This window comes from Ambystoma mexicanum, chromosome 4p, assembly GCF_040938575.1.
Source record: "Ambystoma mexicanum isolate Mex_15411 chromosome 4p, UKY_AmexF1_1, whole genome shotgun sequence".
Classification (NCBI taxonomy): Eukaryota; Metazoa; Chordata; class Amphibia; order Caudata; family Ambystomatidae; genus Ambystoma; species Ambystoma mexicanum.
In genome coordinates, this window is record NC_090927.1 from 874,102,093 (window position 1) to 874,121,295 (window position 19,203).

Genomic DNA, 19,203 nt, shown 5'->3' on the forward strand with positions numbered 1-19,203 from the left:
AGCTGGACCGCATCCGGTGAACTTTTAAAACCAGGAAGGTGGACATGGGGGCTTTGCTGTCACAAATGCAGAGTTCAGGGGGTCAAAAACACAGACACAAAAACAGAATACAAAATAATACACAAAAGTGTTCAACACCATTAGGCTAATGTATCAGTTCGGCTCATTTCAAGTCTGACACTTCATGCAGTGGGACAGTTTGTTTGTTTGTTTGTTTATTTTATTTCTATAGCGCTCCGGACCCGGGAGTATAAGGGCGCTTAGTACAGGTTACAAGGCACAGTTCATGGTAATAATGGGTAGGGGTGGTGCTACTATTGGAAAGTTGAAGTCTTTTATTTTCAATTTTAGTTTGTAGGCCAGTGATTTTGTTCGCAAGGGCATCTTGGATACTGGTGCACCAGAGTTGGTCCTTCACGGACGTGTCCATAGGTGGATTGGGGTTTTCTAACTCCTTCAGGATAGTGAATCATTCTTTGGTACTGAACTAGCATTGCTTATTCTTGTATTGTAGGCTTCCTTTTTAGTGCAAATAATTTCTTTCTTATAAAGGGAAGATGCATTTATGAAATTGACTTTGTGTACCTCTGTTGGATTCATTTTCCAAAGGGTTTCCATTTTGGACTTTTTATTTCTTAATATTTTGAGTTCTGGTGTATACCAGGAGTTAAGATGTGCTTTGTGTTTACTTTTGCGTAGTTTTAGAGGGGCAACAAGGTCAATAGCTTTGGTCATTGCGTTGTTGTAGTTGTCTACTAGTGAGTTGAGGTCTGATGTGTTGGGGATCATGTTTAGGGTGGGTAGAACCAGTGGGATGAGGGCTTCGGCGGTGATGTTCTGCTTATTTCTCGTCAGACATTCTGGTGCAGGTGGGCGCTGTATGTGGAGAGGGTTATTAGTACTAATGTCAAATGAGAGTAGGAAGTGGTCGGTCCATGTAAGTGGTTGGGGGTCCTTACAGATAATGTTGCAGTTGGGGGCAACGAGCCAGTCTAAGGTTCTGCCTTTCTGATGTGTAGGTAAGGTGTTAAGTTGAGTGTAGTTTTGTTCGCCAAGTACATTAACAAGGGAAGATGCTGGAGTGCCGTGGGGATCATTGTAACCCACGTTAAAGTCACCTGGGATAATATTCTGTTATAGAGGTTTGGATTTTTTGGCTATGAGGGAAGTTAAATCTTCCTCAAAGGAACCTGTGGGACCAGGGGATCTGTATAGTAGTTCGAGGGTGATGGAGTTCTTAGGGGAGGTTTGAATTTTAATGGATAGGTGTTCACAGGAATTTATGGGAAGGGAGGTCACAGATCTAATCTCAAGCGAGGATTTGAAAGTAAGTGCTGCACCTCCTCCACGGGCATTCGGTCTGTCTGCCCTGAGGATGGAGTAGTTGTCTGGAACTGCAAGAGATAGAGAGGGGCCTGCTGCGGCATGAAGCCAAGTTTCGGTGGTGGCGAGGAAATCCAGGTCTGCTGAGCGGATGATATCTGCATTTTCCGTAGGGTGGGCCACCAGGGATCTAACATTGAGTAAGGCTGCTTTAAGTGGCACAGAGATTGCAATGGTATTTTTATTAGTGATTGTAGTAGTGGGAATGTTGGTCATTTTGCTAAGTAGGGTGGCAGCAGAAACAGAGATAGCTTTTTTAGAAATCTTTACATTTACATTAGTGACATGTTCTGTACGCACCATCTCACTCCTGCCTATTTGCAGGTGACAAGCGGCATGGCTGTGTGAGTGTTCTAATGATTGTGTGCATGCACGTGAATTGCTCCATGGCACTGCAAACTAGGCAAGGGGTTCTGTGGATAGGGGTGTCCTGTGAGCTCTGGTGACCCCGCTGTCTGTGCAAGGAGCTCTGGTGACCCTGCTTAGTGTGTAAGGAGCTCTATTGAGCCTGCTGTGTGCAAGGAGATCTGGTGACCCTACTGCCCTACTAGTGACCTGCTGAGTGCACAGGTGCACAGGGAGCTCTGGTGACCCTGCTGTCTGTGCAAGGAGCTCTGGTGACTCTGCTTTGTGTGTAAGGAGCTCTATTGAGCCTGCTGTGTGCAAGGAGATCTGGTGAACCTACTGCCCTACTGGTGACCTGATGAGTGCACAGGGAGCTCTGGTGACCCTGCTGGGTGTGCAAGGAGCTCTATTGGGCCTGCTCTGTGCAAGGAGATCTGGTGACCCTACTGCCCTACTGGTGACCCTGCTGAGTGCACAAGGAGCTCTTCTGACACTGCTGAGTGTGCAAGGAGATATGGTGACCTGCTGAGTGCACAAGGAGCTCTGGTGACCCTGCTGGGTGTGCAAGGAGCTCTGGTGACCCTGCTTAGTGTGTAAGGAGCTCTACTGAGCCTGCTGTGTGCAAGGAGATCTGGTGACCCTACTGCCCTACTGGTGACCTGCTGAGTGCACAGGGAGCTCTGGTGACCCTGCTGGGTGTGTAAGGAGCTCTATTGAGCCTGCTGTGTGCAAGGAGATCTGGTGACCCTACCGCCCTACTGGAGACCCTGCTGAGTGCACAGGGAGCTCTGATGACACTGCTGGGTGTGCAAGGAGCTCTATTTAGCCTGCTGTGTGCAATGAGATCTGGTGACCCCACTGCCCTACTGGTGACCCTGCTGAGTGCACAAGGAGCTCTTGTGACACTGCTGAGTGTGCAAGGAGATATGGTGACCTGCTGAGTGCACAGGGAGCTCTGATGACACTGCTGGGTGTGCAAGGAGCTCTATTTAGCCTGCTGTGTGCAATGAGATCTGGTGACCCTACTGCCCTACTGGAGACCCTGCTGAGTGCACAGGGAGCTCTGATGACACTGCTGGGTGTGCAAGGAGCTCTATTGAGCCTGCTGTGTGCAAGGAGATCTGGTGAACCTACTGCCCTACTGGTGACCTGCTGAGTGCACAGGGAGCTCTGGTGACCCTGCTGGATGTGCAGGGAGCTCTATTGAGCCTGTTGTGTGCAAGGATATCTGGTGGCCCTACTGCCCTACTGGTGACCCTGCTGAGTGCACAAGGAGCTCTTGTGAAACTGCTGAGTGTGCAAGGAGATATGGTGACCTGCTCAGTGCACAGGCAGCTCTGGTGACCCTGCTGGGTGTTCAAGGATCTCTAGCGAGCCCAATGTGTGTGTAAGGAGATCTGGCGAACCAGCTGAGGATTCAAGGAGCTCTGGTGTAGGTGCTGAGTTCAGAAAGTTAAATACTTTCATATGTTGTGAATTATAATGACACCTGAATTTTGTATTTCCACTTTGCATTGTTCTTCAATAAAGCAAGACAATATGGTTAAAACGTATGCTTGTGAATTACTCACATATATGCATATATGGCTTGTAGAAATGGTGTAAAGCAAAGATGATGACACCACCAGTTACATTCCAAAAATAGTATTGTTTCAATTATTTCTGGTTTATTTCTCACGTTTCTGAAATTGTCTCATTTTTATGGGCCCACTATATATAAAAGATTCACTCACATCAAAAAAGCAGTAAGAATTAGGATGAGTGATCATAAGAAATGTGAAGTAACGGAAGGCTTTCACAAAGGTAATTGGCACCTTTCTCTGGGACCATGAACCAAACCAAATGATGTGATTGCATGCCCTCTGTTTGTGCCCTCCCCGATTTACACGTGCAAGAAAATAAAACAGACACACCCCGGGCGGGGAATAAGACAAAGAGAGCAGGCAGTGAGAGTCCAAGGAAAAGTTTAACTAGATCTCTGAGAGTGCTCTGGCAAAATGAATGCTACAGTACATTATATAGGCACACTGACATTTCTAACATATGATGCTACGTTGGACCCGGATTAGTCACCCAGGGTGGTGTCTTAGGTGTGGGCATCATCTCTTCCTCCTGGTTGGTTGCTTGGTTGGCGGGAGGATGGACGTCAGATATCTGTGCTCCGAATGGGTGAAGGTCTGGTCGCTGTGAAGCAGGGTGGTCACTATCTAAGCTAATGAATACATTCTAATTAATGCATGCACTAAATAATGGTTGATCAAAAGACTCTCAGTAGTTTATCATGTCACTATACAAATCACACAGGTGTCTATATCATCTATAACATTTGGGTTATACAGGTCACATGTTTAAGGGTCTTGACCACTATAATACTCTCATTGAACTGTGGGGTTAGTCTCACAAGAATCTCAGGTATGTATTATTTGTTAGTATTAGGCACGATATACTGCAGCAGGGCTCTAATGTTAGTTGGGGGTCTGTTGAGTGGGCCTCATAGCATGGTCAGCGGTCTGGCACATGAAAGGAATATCTTTCAGGGACACAGGGTCAGAATGGCAGTAAGTTTCCATCGGCGAGAGTGCGGGGGCAAGGACATGTTTGTGGAGATGAACGAGCTATGTGCTTAGTTCATGCTGGTTCACATGCAGGACAGTGATCTCAGAGGAAGACTGATGTGATACATTTATTAGTTGTTGCAAATACCTCCGGCTTCGGCGTAAGAATGGAGCCGCAGAGTTTTCCAGTCAGAGTGGGAACGAAGGTGGGGGCCATGTGCTCTGTGTGCCTGATCACAGTGAGGAGAGGGAGAGAAGCATTTTGTACTATTGCAGTGAGGCCTGGTCACCAAGATGGAGTCGAAGGGGGCACAAAAGATGGCTGCCCTGTGTCCTGATCAGTGGTCCCAGTTACACGAAAGTCAACAAAAGTTAAATTTGCATAAGGGCAAGGGGCGAACCCACCACTGGAGGCACTCCCACACATTCCCCCCTTTCGTTACATCTAAAGTAACAAATATTTTATTTTTGATTCTTTTCATTCTCCCTTCGGTAGTACTCAACCTCCGCGACTGCTTCGTCCCACACAGTGGTGCCTTTTATTGGTATCCACGCCCTGCAGATACTTCTTAGGCTATTCCCTCTTCTGGCATATTCATCTGGTGTACACATCAAGTAGATCCCAACATCTCCATCTAAGTCCACCCATACCTCTCTGTACCATTGCAGCTCTGTTGGTTCCTTTATTGTTCTGTGGTGCAAATTGTCAACCCTGTCCCCGTATTGCCTGTAAATGGCTGTCATCCTGTATTGTGGTGTGTTGCATTCCCCTGTTTGTATTTGTGCGTCTATCATAGTAGCTACTGTTGTCGGTCAGCCCATTGTTACCATCATCATAGTTGAGGTAGGCATGTTCGTTTCACAACACCGGAGTCCCAGTTGGCACACATAGAAGAATAGGAGCACAAAGACGATGATGGGGACGAGTATTTTCATTGCCACGTTTACCCATGATGGTATCCAGCTGAACAGGTTGTCGAACCATGTGCTTTCCTCTGCCCCTCCTTCAGTTCTCATCCTCTCTCCTAAATTGTGTACTGCTGTTATCACATGTGAGAGTGTCCCGTTATCAGCATCTTCAGTTGGAACGAACGTGCAACACGCCCCCCCAATTTATCGGCAACAACACCGTCCATTGTCGTGAGGAGATCTAGGACATATCTGTTTTGCATTGTCATTAGGCGCAGTGCACGGAGCTTTATTTTTATAATGTTGAACTCTTCTTCAGTGTCGTTAGCCAGTTGGATGAGCTCCCAGCACACTATCTGCAACCATTTGGCGTTTGTTCGTGCTTGGAGTCCTGGGACAAGGAGTGATGCGAAAAATGTCTCTGCTGATGAAAAGAGCTTGTACTTCTGTGGGATCTCAGCAAGGAGTTTCGATGATTCGGATGAAATGTAATTGGAGGACATTTTACTTCATGTTAGTTTTTTCTTCATTTCATATTCTCACAATAGTTCGTAAGTTGGAGCTTCTGTTATCATTTGTTGAGGTGCTGTCGATGGTTCAGCCGATTGCCCTTCTGCCGATATGCCAGCCGATTGCCCTGCTGCCGATATGCCAGCCGATTCTCCTTCTTTTCCGTGTATATGACTCTCTGGTATTAGCTTCAGGGCTGTGTGGAGGGTGGTCAAGGCACATGTACCTTTCCATGGTGTTGGGAGTTGTAGATAGGCTTGTTTGCCGCAAATCCAGTACATGTCCATTAGTGCAGCAGTGTCTTTCTTCATGTCAGGTATGATTACAGTCTTGTTGCATTTCTTTGTTTCCCCCATGTTCACTCTTCCTTCCCCATGGAAACACAGTTCATGTGGTACTTCTTTCTGTATTTTGATAGGTGTTTCCAACGCTGTAACCCACGTTAGCTTTGTGACATGGTGCGACCAGATGGGGGCACATACTTCCTTTATCCATTGGAAGGTGTCATTGGATAGCCCTCGGAGTGCTTCTGCTTTGCATTCAATAGTTTCCTTGTGCCATTTATTTTCTGCATACCTTGTTCCTTTGATGACAAGAAATGGTTCCTTAAGGCAAATTACTCCTTGGCGTCTGCTTGTGCATGTTCTCTCATTTTCCAGTTTTTCCATTGTGACGGTGTGCGCTTGGAAGGTGCTTTTTATCCTGCACAAAACCAAATGAATCAAACACTGGGCCTCCGACAAGGGCACTTCCTGTGGCACTAACATTTTTGGTGTCCCTGATGCATGTGGTATGAGCAAACAAACGTAACAGCTCTCATTTGTCGCCTGCTTTGCTGTGATATGATATGATATGATATGATATGGCATTTGTAACGCGCCTATTCACAAGTGTTTCAAGGCGCGACGAGGCGGGGGGGGGACAAGGGGAAGACAGACAACGATCCTGCTAAGCCAGGTATCATTCAGACCGCGCAAGTGCAGGGGTAGGGGAAGGGAAAAGTGCAAGGGGAAGGGGAGGGGGAAGTGCAGTACAAGTAAGTAGAATACAAATAAATAAATAAATAGGGCCAGCTGGTGGCAAGTGCAAGGTAAGTGCAGGCAAGTGCTGGGAAGGGGGGCTGTAGGGATACAGAGACAGTCCCGCAGTGCAGGGGATGCGATGCCAGGGAGGCAGTGCAAGTGGAGAGTGGCTGGGCCCAGGACCGAGGTCGGTGAGAGTGGCCCAGTTGCAGATTCAGTGCAATTTCAGTGTAGAATTTAGCAGGGGAGAGGGACAGAGAAGGCAGAGGCAAAGAGGAAGGTTTTGAGGTGCTTCCGGAACCGGAGATGGTTCTCCTCAAGTTTCAGGGAGGCAGGAAGGCTGTTCCAGAGGGAGGCCCCTGCCGCGGAGAGAGATCTACCCCCAGCTCGTTGCTTTGAGAAGCGGCTGGCCCTGAGGGAGTTAGAGACGGATCAGCGAAGGGCTCGGGAAGGAAGATATTTAGGGAGAGAGAGTTGAAGGTATTTTGGCCCCAGGCCCCAGAAGGCCTTGTGGCTAATGCAGAGGGTTTTGAACTTAATCCTCGCAGCCACTGGGAGCCAGTGTAGAGATTTCAGTCCTGGAGAGATACGGTCCCTGGGCTTGAGGCCAAGGACAAGTCTCGCAGTTCTGTTCTGGATGAGTTGCAGAGGGCGGAGAGTGGAGGCAGGCAGATTAAGATAGAGGCTGTTACAGTAGTCCAGCTTCGAGAGAACCAGAGCTCGGGATACAGTGAGCTTCTGGGGGAAGGAGAGGAAGGGAAGAATACCTCTGATGAGGTGCAGCTGGTGGCACTCATGTCCGAATACCACGTGTTTGATTGATCTGGGTGGCGGGGGTCTTCTATCTCATCTAACCCCAGGTCATGATAAATGTCATGTCTTATCCCTTCTGCCCCCCCTCTTCTTTCTCCTTCTCCCTCCCTCCTTGTGGCTCTTCACTCTTTGGTAGTGTATTGGGAACATGCCCGCCCAAGCTGTGTCATTACCGTTAAATATGTCATCATGTATGTATTCATTAGTGGCAACAGCTTTATATGAAGTCGGTTCTACTGTTATTTGTGCATGTGAGCTTGTGGTAGCTACGTTGCTTGGCCAATAGTAGTCAACATCATGTACATTCAATTCATAATCATTACTTATATTTATACTCGGATGTAACAAGGACACACTTGTTGGATCGGCGGCAGAGTGTTCTGAATGTTTCATTGCATTTGTATCCTTAGCATCAATGTCATACGTTTCTTTCCACATTGTCTTTACTCCAGACCATATTAAGTGCGAACCTTCTCGTATCAAGTTAGCCCCGCTCCCCCCCTTGTGCATGTCATTAACCAAAGATAAAAGTGTATAGTACCAGGCCATGAAAAACAACATCACTGAAAACAAAACTGCAGCACATTTTCAAAACACATTCAACATTGCTGAACTGATAAGCCCTAATGGCGTCCCTATCGCTATCTAACATAATGGTGTTTTCGGTGATTGCGCTGCGTTGGTCCATTTGCCAGCTGGAGGGGCGATACAAAGTTGTTAAGTCACCAGAATAAATACAGTTGTATATCTACATATTAACTTTTTCATTATTTACTCATTTCTGCTATTCACTTTGTTCACTGTTATCTTAAGTACGTCCCTTGCTTTAAGCATTTCATGTCAATATTGAGAGAGAGATAGTGATGAAAAGAAAGTGGAAGGAGAAAAATGATATGGACATAGTTCATTTTAACCAGAGGGTGTGTCGTCACTTTCGCCCTTTACATGTTCTATTTACTTAAATCACATTATCATTGTGTCTGAACCTCATCCGCGGCGCCGCTTGCGCATTTCTGTTCAGTCTGAGGGAGTGCACTATCACGTGCGCTCCTCACATCTGAGAGGTGCACCCAATATTTCAGTCCCTTAACTTTAACTGTGGTGGGCGTACTATAAATGACCACGTAGGGGCCATGAAACCTCGGTGAATTCCATCTCCTCACAAAACTCTGAACGTAGACTTGTGCTCCTGGCATCATTGGCTCGCTTGGGCTGTCTGCAGCTGGCATGGTATCAGTCGCTGAATTCTCAGAAAATGGTGGTGCAATTTGTCATGCTATGCTACGTACTATGCGCGTCAGTTGGGTCAGGTATTCCTTAAATTCCTCCCCCAGCACTGAGGCAGCTCTGTGTGCGTCTGATGCTCTCCTAATCGGGAAGAGTGGTGTGTGTATTTGCCTCCCAGTCACAATCTCATGGGGGCTCAGATGTAGTCCTTGCATGGTTGCATTCTGAGTTGAAAGAGTGCTAGGGGTTAGCAATACACCCAATTCTTTTTCAGCGTATTACACAATTTTGATAGTTTACTCTTTAGTAATCCTTTTCACCATTCCATTTGCCATCGGATGATAAATGGAACACAGTTTGTGTCTCACCCCCAAGAGTGACGTCACTTCCTTGAAAAGGTCCTTCACAAAGTGTGTGCCGTTGTCTGATCTTATCACATCACATATTCCCCAACGGGAAAAGTCCAATTGCACCAGGAACTTCGCCGCACACTTCGCATCTGGGTGGGGACATGGACCTGCTTCCACCCACCTTGAAAAGGGACATACCACTACAATTAAATACCTTGCTCCGTTACATCGCTCTCCCATGTCAGCGTAATCTATGTGTAGTTCTCTAAATGGTCCTACTGGTCGTAGCAGCGTGCCACGCAGTGTTCTCAATGTCATTTCTGAATTGTATGTTTGGCATGTTGTGCATTCTACTACAAATTTTGACAAATGTTCCTGTAAATTGGGGGCAAACCAATGTTCCTGGATGTCTGCAGCAATATGTTGTTTTGCTACGTGGGCTGGGAAGTGCAGCTGTTGGAATGCTACCTCTAGCAATTCTACTGGCATCACTACTTTTCCTGTTGTCTCCTGTCTCCAAATTAGGTCTGTGGCTGATTGTTTGCACCCCCGTTTGCTCCACAACTCTTGCTCCTCCTGTGGCGCTCTCCTTTGTAGTTCTATTATCTGCGCTATTGGTGTGTTACTGTACGCCTCTTCCAATGGCTCTGTAATGGCTGATTTTACAACGCACTCGACTGTAGGTGTTGTATTGAAATACGAGGCCTCCTTCGCTGCTGCGTCGACTGCCGCGTTTCCCAATGAGACTGCATCTGTGTTGTTGGTATGGGCTTGGCATTTCACCACTGCCACTACCGATGGGTCTGATAATGCATCTATCAGTTCAGTCAATAGTGCGGCGTGCTGTACTGCTGAGCCATCCGCTCTTCTGAAACCCCTTCTACGCCAGCGGGATAACCTTGAATGGACTGTGGTTGTTGCGTATGCTGAGTCTGAGTATATTGTTACTGTGCATCCTTTGGCTGTATGCAGTGCCTCAATCAATGCAGTTACTTCTGCTGCTTGTGCGGAGTAATGGGACGGGAGGCACTTCTGGACAATTGTTTCATAGCCATCTTCCACCATGCGTACTATGGCCATCCCTACGTGCTTCTCCCCCGTTTCAGGGTTTATCGATGCTGATCCATCTATGAAATATATCTCTCCTTCCTTCAGGGCGTTTTCGCTCGCTTTGGGAATGTCATCGCCCTCCCCTTCATAGGTGGCGCAGTTGTGTTCCTGCATGTCCTCTGTGGTGCATGGTTCTGTAATAAATAATGCTGGGTTTACTGTTTTGCACCTGACAACGTGTACGTTGGGGCTCGAAATTATTATCTCATATGCTGTTGCTCTCTGTGTTGTTAATGTTGATTTTGACCTCTCAAGAATTGCAAATAAGGAGTGTTCTGCATATAGTGTTACCGAACATCCCATCACGATTGTGGCGCTTTTTTCAATGGCGAAAGCTGCTGCAGCGAGGGACTGTTCGCACGCGAACTGTCATTGCATCACTGCATCTAATGTTCCACTGTAATAGGCCAATGGTTTCTGTCTTAATGATGTTTTCTGTGTGAGCACTGCTGTCATCAGTGTTCCATTGCAGTGTGAAAATAAGAAAATTCCCTCTCATAATCTGAGTTCGCGAGTACTGGAGCATCTGCAATGAGGTCTTTTAATCTAAAGTACTGTGCCATCATGTCATGTGTCCATTTTATTGGGGCCCTACTCTTCTGTGCTTCTACCAATGCTTGTAGCAATGGGCGTGTGTATGCTGCGTAATCAAGGATCCATGCTCAGCAATAATTACATATATTTCCCGATCAAAAAAGCAAAAGGAGGGGCGTGGAGGTTGATCCAAGATCTCTGCCCACTCAATGACGTCATCCAAAAAGAGTTCCCATTAGTGCCTAACCCGAGATCAATACTGTGCAGCATACCCGAAGAATCTACATGTAGCAATGGGCGTGTATATGCTGGGTAATCAAGGATCCATGCTCAGCAATAATTACATATACCGAGGAATTTTTGCATTTCTTTAACTGTTTTAGGTATGATCATGTTGCGTATAGCAGCTGCCCTGTCTGGGAGTATCTGTTTCCCATCTTTTGATATTAGCTGTCCGAGGTATACAACGTCAGCCAGGCAGTATTGCAATTTTCCTTTGTCCAGTTTATACCCCTTGGCAGCCAACACGTTTAATAGTGTTATAGAGTCTTCTCTGGCTGCAGACGAGTAAATCGTCTACGTATTGTATAATGGTGCTCTCTACATCTATGTTTCCAATATCTTCACGCAATACTCTGTTGAAAATGCTGGGGCTTTCGCAATACCCCTGTGGGAGTCTGCGATGTTCACACCTGTTGTTTCCTAGTGTGAATGCTGTCAGGTACTGCGAGCCTGGGACGAGTGGTATGGAGAAGAAAGCATTCTTCAAATCCACCACAGTAAAACATGTAGATTCTTTGGGTATGCTGCACAGTATTGATCTCGGGTTAGGCACTAATGGGAACTCTTTTTGGATGACGTCATTGAGTGGGCAGAGATCTTGGATCAACCTCCACGCCCCTCCTTTTGCTTTTTTGATCGGGAAAATAGCCGTGTTACAGGGGGAGTTTGATGGCACTATAATACCTTGGTTTAGGAGTGCATTTATTGTTTCCCTAATCCCTTCTGCTTCTCTGGATATGTGATATTGTTTCACTCCACTCATGGCAGTATGGCACCTGGTTTTAGTTTTATCTTTATTGGTGTCACCTCATGGAGTAATCCTACATCGTGGGGGCCTGTGGTCCAAATTTCAGGTGCAACCTTTGCCATGTCTTCCTCAAATAAATATTGTCGGCAGGGCATTAATGTTAGCCATAAGTGGGTGTGTACCTTTCTGTACTGAATCATGATGTCACATGGTATGCTTCTTTCCATTATTATCTCTCCGTCATCTTTGTTATCAGTGAATAATTCCTTATCAGTTATGTCTCTTAGCATTATGTTGGGGTCTATGCATAACACAGTTCTCCACTCACACCCATGCGCGTCCAATCCTATGACCACAATGCGTTTGCTTGATACCTGAACTGCCTCACTATCTATGGACATGATCGTGCCTGGCACAACATCTGTGTGTGCAATTGGGGGGAATATAAAATCTGATGGTGTTCTCCATTCCTTTTTCATTATCTCTGGTACCACTCGGGCTAATACTTTGATGCCATAAATAAACATGTCTATGTCAATGGGTATTCCTCGCACCACAACTTCATTCATCACTGTGCTAATCATCAACATTGCTCGTACTGGGCATACTCCTGGGGTGAAGCACACTATTCCCTGCTCAGTAAACAAAATGGTCATGTTCAATTTACTTACCAAATCTCTGCCCAGTAAATTGATTGGCGCGTCTTCATGGTACAGTAAGGGTGCGTGCATGGTTTTTCCCCCTACCGTTATATCAAGATCTTTAGTGTAAGGAACTTTTAAAATAGCCCCAGAGAACCCCTGCGTTTCCAAATTCCTATCTGAGAGCGGAAACCGCCCTTCCATAAGACATGATTTCTCTGCTCCCGAGTCTACCATGAAGATAAACTGCCCCCACTAGTGGTTCCTCTTCTGCACGTAGGGTGGTGGATAGGACTGGACACACAAGTGTTCCCTGTGGGCTGTGCTAGTCTGCATACCTTTCTTGCCCTGGTACTGAAAAGACATTGTCTCCGACCACTGTCACGCCGTGGAATGGCGCAGGTGCGCCATTCGCAGCCGTTGCGAAACAGTTACTATTTGCATTACCTACAGCGTTTTGTCACACCATGGGTTGCTGTGCGCTGTGATGCAGTTGTGGGGGTGGCTGTCTTTGCTGCATTTGGGGTTCGTTATAGCACTGGTCCTGTTGTCTTCCACCTCCATTGGTAACCCATAGGGGCTACCTGGGTGTGGGCATCCCCATCCTTGTTCATTTTCCATGGGCTGCTGCCCTTGGAAATACCCTGATGGCCGCATTCTTCAATCCCTCAAATAATGTCCCCATCTCCCACAGTTCCAACAAGACCCTTGCGGTCCTCCTCTCATCCCCTGTCCACCAAATCCTCTATTCCCCATACCTCCAAATCCTTCTCTCTGGCCACGGTACCCACCTCTTCCTCTTGCCGGTCTTTCTTGCCACTGTGGTCCGCTGTATGAATCCTCTCCGTTCCACGGTCCTTGTTCTCCTGCTGTCCACAATGCTGCTATTGTCAATGGCCTACTTCCCTCTCCTTCATCCCCCTTGTTTTCTCTATCTGCGGCTACACTGGCGTTTACGGCGGCGACCTTCACCAATTTGTTCTGCACCAGTTTCGCTTCGTCTGCCAGCCTTTTCTATGCTATCTCCTTTTCCCTCTCTTTGATCCTCCTGCAGTGGTGTACAATTATACTCTGAATCTCAGGCCAACCCTTGGCTTCTATCCCAGCTATTTTGTCCAAGGCCTTCTGTACCTCCTTCGGGAGCCCTTTTTTGATAATAAAATGGAACAAGGCGGTGGACTGGTTCCATGCAGTGCCAGTTTCGCTTCTCCACAAATCTTGAACCCGTAGTATGAATTGTGTAGGATCCTCGTTTTCCTCCATTGTACACTGCATCACTAAATGTAAATCTGGAATGTCTGGAAAGGTGCACCGCAATACGTCCCATACTTGCGCTCGAACGTTGTTGAACAGTGATCCGTCATGGCGGTCACAACTCATTGTTACTCCTGGAAATCCTGCCTTCTCCCATACTACGTCTGCCTGATCGCCAACTGCCAACACTAACAAACTTTTACATCGCCTATTGCTAGTGGCACCCCTGCCGTGTTTTTTTTCAAACGCGTGTATCCATTTCCCAGCCCCTCCAGATAGTAGAGGGTGAACTTTCAACAAGTTATTTTTGTCCATTTGGGCCCATGGGATATAGTGTGGCCTACCTGCTCCCTTATGTATCAATGGCATCTGTAACTTATGTTTCTTTCCTGTTTTACTTACCATCCCTTTCTTGATTTTACTCACCAATATGTTCCCTGTTCGCTGTCTTAATCTACCCTGCCATCGTAGTGGTGATGGTTCGTCCCAATCGTCAAGCTGCGATGGTATTGGAGATCCCACAGCGGCTGCTGCTTCCTCGTATTCATCTAAGTCGCTCCATATTTCTTGTATTTCTGTATTTTCTTCGCCATTCTCCTCCTGACTTTCCCCTTGCTGGCTTTCTGGAGTAGCTGGACATATAATCCTCACTGGTTTGTCATTCAGATGGAACAGGAACTCCCCTGATCTCCACTCCTTTTCTCGCACTTGTTGTATGTGTGTCCCTTGGGACATTATGGAGCATGCTGGCTCTGGTGTTGTTGGTGCTAGTTCCCTGTTGTGCTTGGTGGGGGTGAGAGATCTGTTACGGATAATGGAGGCACCTCCCCTCCCCCAGGCAGCATTTGGCCCTTATCACAGAGTGCCCTCAGCCGTGTTATCTCCATTTGTGCATGCGCTAGCTACTTTTGTATCTTTTCACTGTATAATGGAAGGTGTTGACAAATATGAGCTAGTGGTGTTATTCCCCCCATGACGATGTTTTATCCCCCTACTCACCATTCCACCCACTTGTCCTTTCCTTTAGACCAACGATATATCAAGTGCTTCTCAATTACTAGCAATTTTTATGTATCAACATTCACTGTTACTTTTGTAATTATTGCATTTCCAAATTCAACAGTTCACTTTCGTATGTGTGCCACTTTACCAATAAATCAATTACAATACTTTGATATTTTTGACCAAAACAATAGACAGAACATGGAAACACATATAACACATAACATGCACATGCACTAGCTGCGCACTTTTACTTCCTCCTTGCTCCCGTTACCAAACTTTTCCCCTATCCACCTACTCTTCTCATTCGCTCCCCACCTCTTACACCCTTTTACTCTTCCCCAAGAATTCTTTCTTACACGGAAAAAGAATATTCTAAATAACTACTCCGAGTCTACTCAATATACGAGACCCCTACTATTTTCTCTTTATCTTCTCTTATTTTATCTGCACTGGACGAGACAATGCTACGCGGCACCGCCTTCTACCCCGTTCGGGCTAGGATTCCTCTTCTCCTCTTCTTTTCACTTCTCACGAAACCTAATGGACATATAAAGGACAGATCAGAAAAGCCTCATCACCACTCACACAGGCCCTACTCTTCCCTATAACCCATTACCACCTGTTCCCCTATTCCCTCCTATTCCCACTTACCTTTCCTTGGTAACCTTCGCAACCGGCATTCACGTGTTCGGTCAGGTGATCCAAGGGATAACGTTCGCGGTCCGACGCCAGTTAGGTCCGCACCCCAACCAAGCCGCGGCCCGCCTCGGCGAGCAGCTTTTCAGTCGGGTATTCATCAACCGGGAACCCTTGACCCTTTCTTGTGGTGCGTACAGGCTGGTCGGCCGCGGAGGCAATGGTTTTGCTGGGGGGCGTCCTGGATCTCGCCGCACTGTGCGGACCTCGAGGCACCTCTCCAAATCACGTCGCAGGGGGTCACCAAATGTTTGTGCCCTCCCCAACGTACACGTACAAGAAAATAAAACAGACACACCCCGGGCAGGGAGATAAGGCAAAGAGAGCAGGCTGCGAGAGTCCAAGGAAAAGTTGATCTAGATCTCTGAGAGCGCTCTGGCAAAATTAATGTTAGAGTACATTATATAGGCACACTGACAGATCTAACATATGATGCTACATTGGACCCGGATTGGTCAGTCAGGGTGGTGTCTTAAGTGTGGGCATCATCTCTTCCTCCTGGTTGGTTGCTTGGTTGGCGGGAGGATGGACGTCAGATATCTGTGCTCCGAATGGGTGAAGGTCAGGTCGCCGTGAAGCAGGGTGGTCACTATCTAAGCTAATGAATACATTCTAAATAATGCATGCACTAAATAATGGTTGATCAAAAGACTCTCAGTAGTTTATCATGTCACTATACAAATCACACAGGTGTCTATATCATCTATAACATTTGGGTTATACAGGTCACAGGTTTAAGGGTCTTGACCACTATAATACTCTCATTGAACTGTGGGGTTAGTCTCACAAGAATTTCAGGTATGTGGTATTTGTTAGTATCAGGCATGATATACTGCAGCAGGGGTCTAATGTTAGTTGGGGGTCTGTTGGGTGGGCCTCATAGCATGGTCAGCGGTCTGGCACATGAAAGGAATATATTGCAGGGACACAGGGTCAGAATGGCAGTAAGTTTCCATCGGCAAGGGTGCGGGGGCAAGGACACGTTTGTGGAGATGAACGAGCTATGTGCTTAGTTCATGCTGGTTCACATGCAGGACAGTGATCTCAGAGGAAGACTGATGTGATACATTTATTAGTTGTTGCAAATACCTCCGGCTTCGGCGTGAGAATGGAGTCACAGAGTTTTCCAGTCAGAGTGGGAAGGAAGGTGGGGGCCATGTGCTCTGTGTGCCTGATCACAGTGAGGAGAGGGAGAGAAGCGTTTTGTACTATCACAGTGAGGCCTGGTCACCAAGATGGAGTCGAAAGGGGGCACAAAAGATGGATGCCCTGTGTCAAGTCAACGAAAGTTAAATTCGCATAAGGGCAAGGGGTGAACCCACCACTGGAGACACTTGGTCCAAGCTTTGTACTGAGAAGTGAAGGCAGAGAGGGGCCTGAGGGCCCCTCGCTCCCACACACCTCCTTGCATCAATTAGTGTCAGCCAGGTGCTGCCAACAATAATACATTTTAGAAAAGTGCACCTGAAGTCGTACATGTCCATGTATGATGCACATATTTTGATGCACTACGCCAATGAGACACAATGGGCCTCATTACGACCCAGGCGGAGGACCATGGTGCTATTAGCACCATGGTCCATGCCAGTGTCCACCATGGCGGAATGGGGAATTACCACCCCATTCCAAGGTTGGTGGGGCGGTAATTCCCCATGCTGCCATGGCCCTTCCCCATTCCCATTTTTGCCCCATAGGGCTCAATGGGAATGGGGAAGGCGCTAATAACGGTACTGCAAATTGCGGTACCCTTATTGGCACCAAAGTCCCTTTGCGGGTCACTACTTTAACGGCTGGAAAAACCAGCTGTTAAGTTCGGGTCCCGCAAAGGGACCTCGTAATCAGGCGTTAAGGGTTTAACGGCTCCGACACCTTTTACGGCGCCATTAAACCCTTAACGCCAGGGTCGTAATGAGGCCCAATTTGTGTGTTTGTGTTACACAAATGAAGGTGATGTGGAATGTCCTCAGTTGTGTGATGTTTGTAAATATGGCGAAATACATATTTGAGTTATATATGACAATACGAAACGAAGGTAAAGATGCCTTTTAACTGGAATTTACCTTTATTTTGCATGGTGCTTACACTGAATTGGACATATTTCTCTTTCTCTCTCTTATAGAGGAAGTAAACACTGAGTTTCCGTACTGACTGTTATAATCACTTTCATCTATGGAATATACATATATTTCTAAAGTGTGATCGTTTTGAGGAGTAATGTTCCTGGTTTAACACTCTCATAACGACAATTCCACCTTAAAACCTTGGACAAGAAACAGACTATCTTTGGTCTGAATACTCTAATTTAAAAAAAAAAATGTTAAAAAATAAATAAATAAAGGTGGTCCCCTAACGTTTACAGCTATGGAAGTCACCCATAATAGCCCACATAAAAATTTTAAAAAAAAAAAACAGACAGGAAGTCTACAGAAAAGAAACACAGCCTGCCTGTTATTATCTCTCTAATGTTTCCATTCACAGTGCACACACATATTCATACGTATAAACTGAATAACTATTCTTGACAAAAGAATACAATCTTCTCCAATATAAACATACACATCCTCATCGAACTCAAAACAATTAATACAATACATGTTTTAAAATTACACTTCACTTAGTTTTCTGTGAAACAATGACAGTTTGGCTTCAGAGAGAAGTAATAATTTAACATACCTTTGGAATGTTGACACTATTTGTTTCTAGCTTATATATAAATACAAGAATGTTTGAGGGAGTTAAATTGGCTACTTATTTTTTATAGTTTCTGTTTATGTAAGTGGCTTCTCTTTTGGGGACCAAAATATCTTGATGCATTAAAATTCAATTGAATTTGCATATTGTCCTCTTAAGGCAAAATGTGTCTATTGCTGGGCTATATTTCTTCGAAATATTATGTTGGTTATTTAAACTGGAATGTTTTTCTTGGGAATGTAGGTGGGTGAACTAACCTTCCTATTCCACTTTGACAGGAAGGAAATGATATTGCAGAGATTTCTTTTATGTAAACGGTGTGTTTTCATAGGCCAAGAGGTTTATCAATCCCTGTAGATCTGTGAGTCACACTGTACACCATGCTCACCAACCCATATCAATTCCACCTGTGAAAACTCTGTAATTAATCAATAATTCGTTGAAGTCAGAGACTAACATTCACTGTGCAATTATAGATTCTAAGGTATTCTATTTTAAATGCACTGCCATACATTTTCATTTACAGACCGAGTCCCTATTTAGTGACAGCTTGTAATCAGGGTTCCAGCAAAATACTTTAAATTGGTATCTGCTATTTAATGAATTATTGTGACATGTATCCAAATGCACTAGAGTTATTGTACCCGCTTTTGTTTTTCCAGGAGAGGTGGGGTCATCAACAATTCATGGCAACTCCCTAGGTAAACTCTTCCTTTCACCCAGTACCCTTACCCAGTAACCTGTTCCTAAATTCCTCTCATACAATCTGGTACTGTCTTGGGACATTTTTCAGCATTTGGCTCCCTCTGGAAATGCATTCTTAATCCCTTAAGTGCTAAGGTCGAGTATGCTTGGCCACCATGGGCAATCAACAGGGCCAGTATATGTAAGCGAGAAGCAGGGGCCCTGCTACCCATAAGTAACACCCTGTGTAGATCTGCATGGGATGGTGTGAAACCTTTATTGCCCCTATACAACATCAGGGGCTTCTGAGGGGACAGGAAAAATAGCTATCAACTGAGAACCACCAATGGGGAGAACGTTTCCCATCAGGCTGAGCAAAACCACAAGGAAGATGAAGTCTCTTGTAGGCATCAAATCTCGCTAGATGACCTGCTAGCCAAGTAT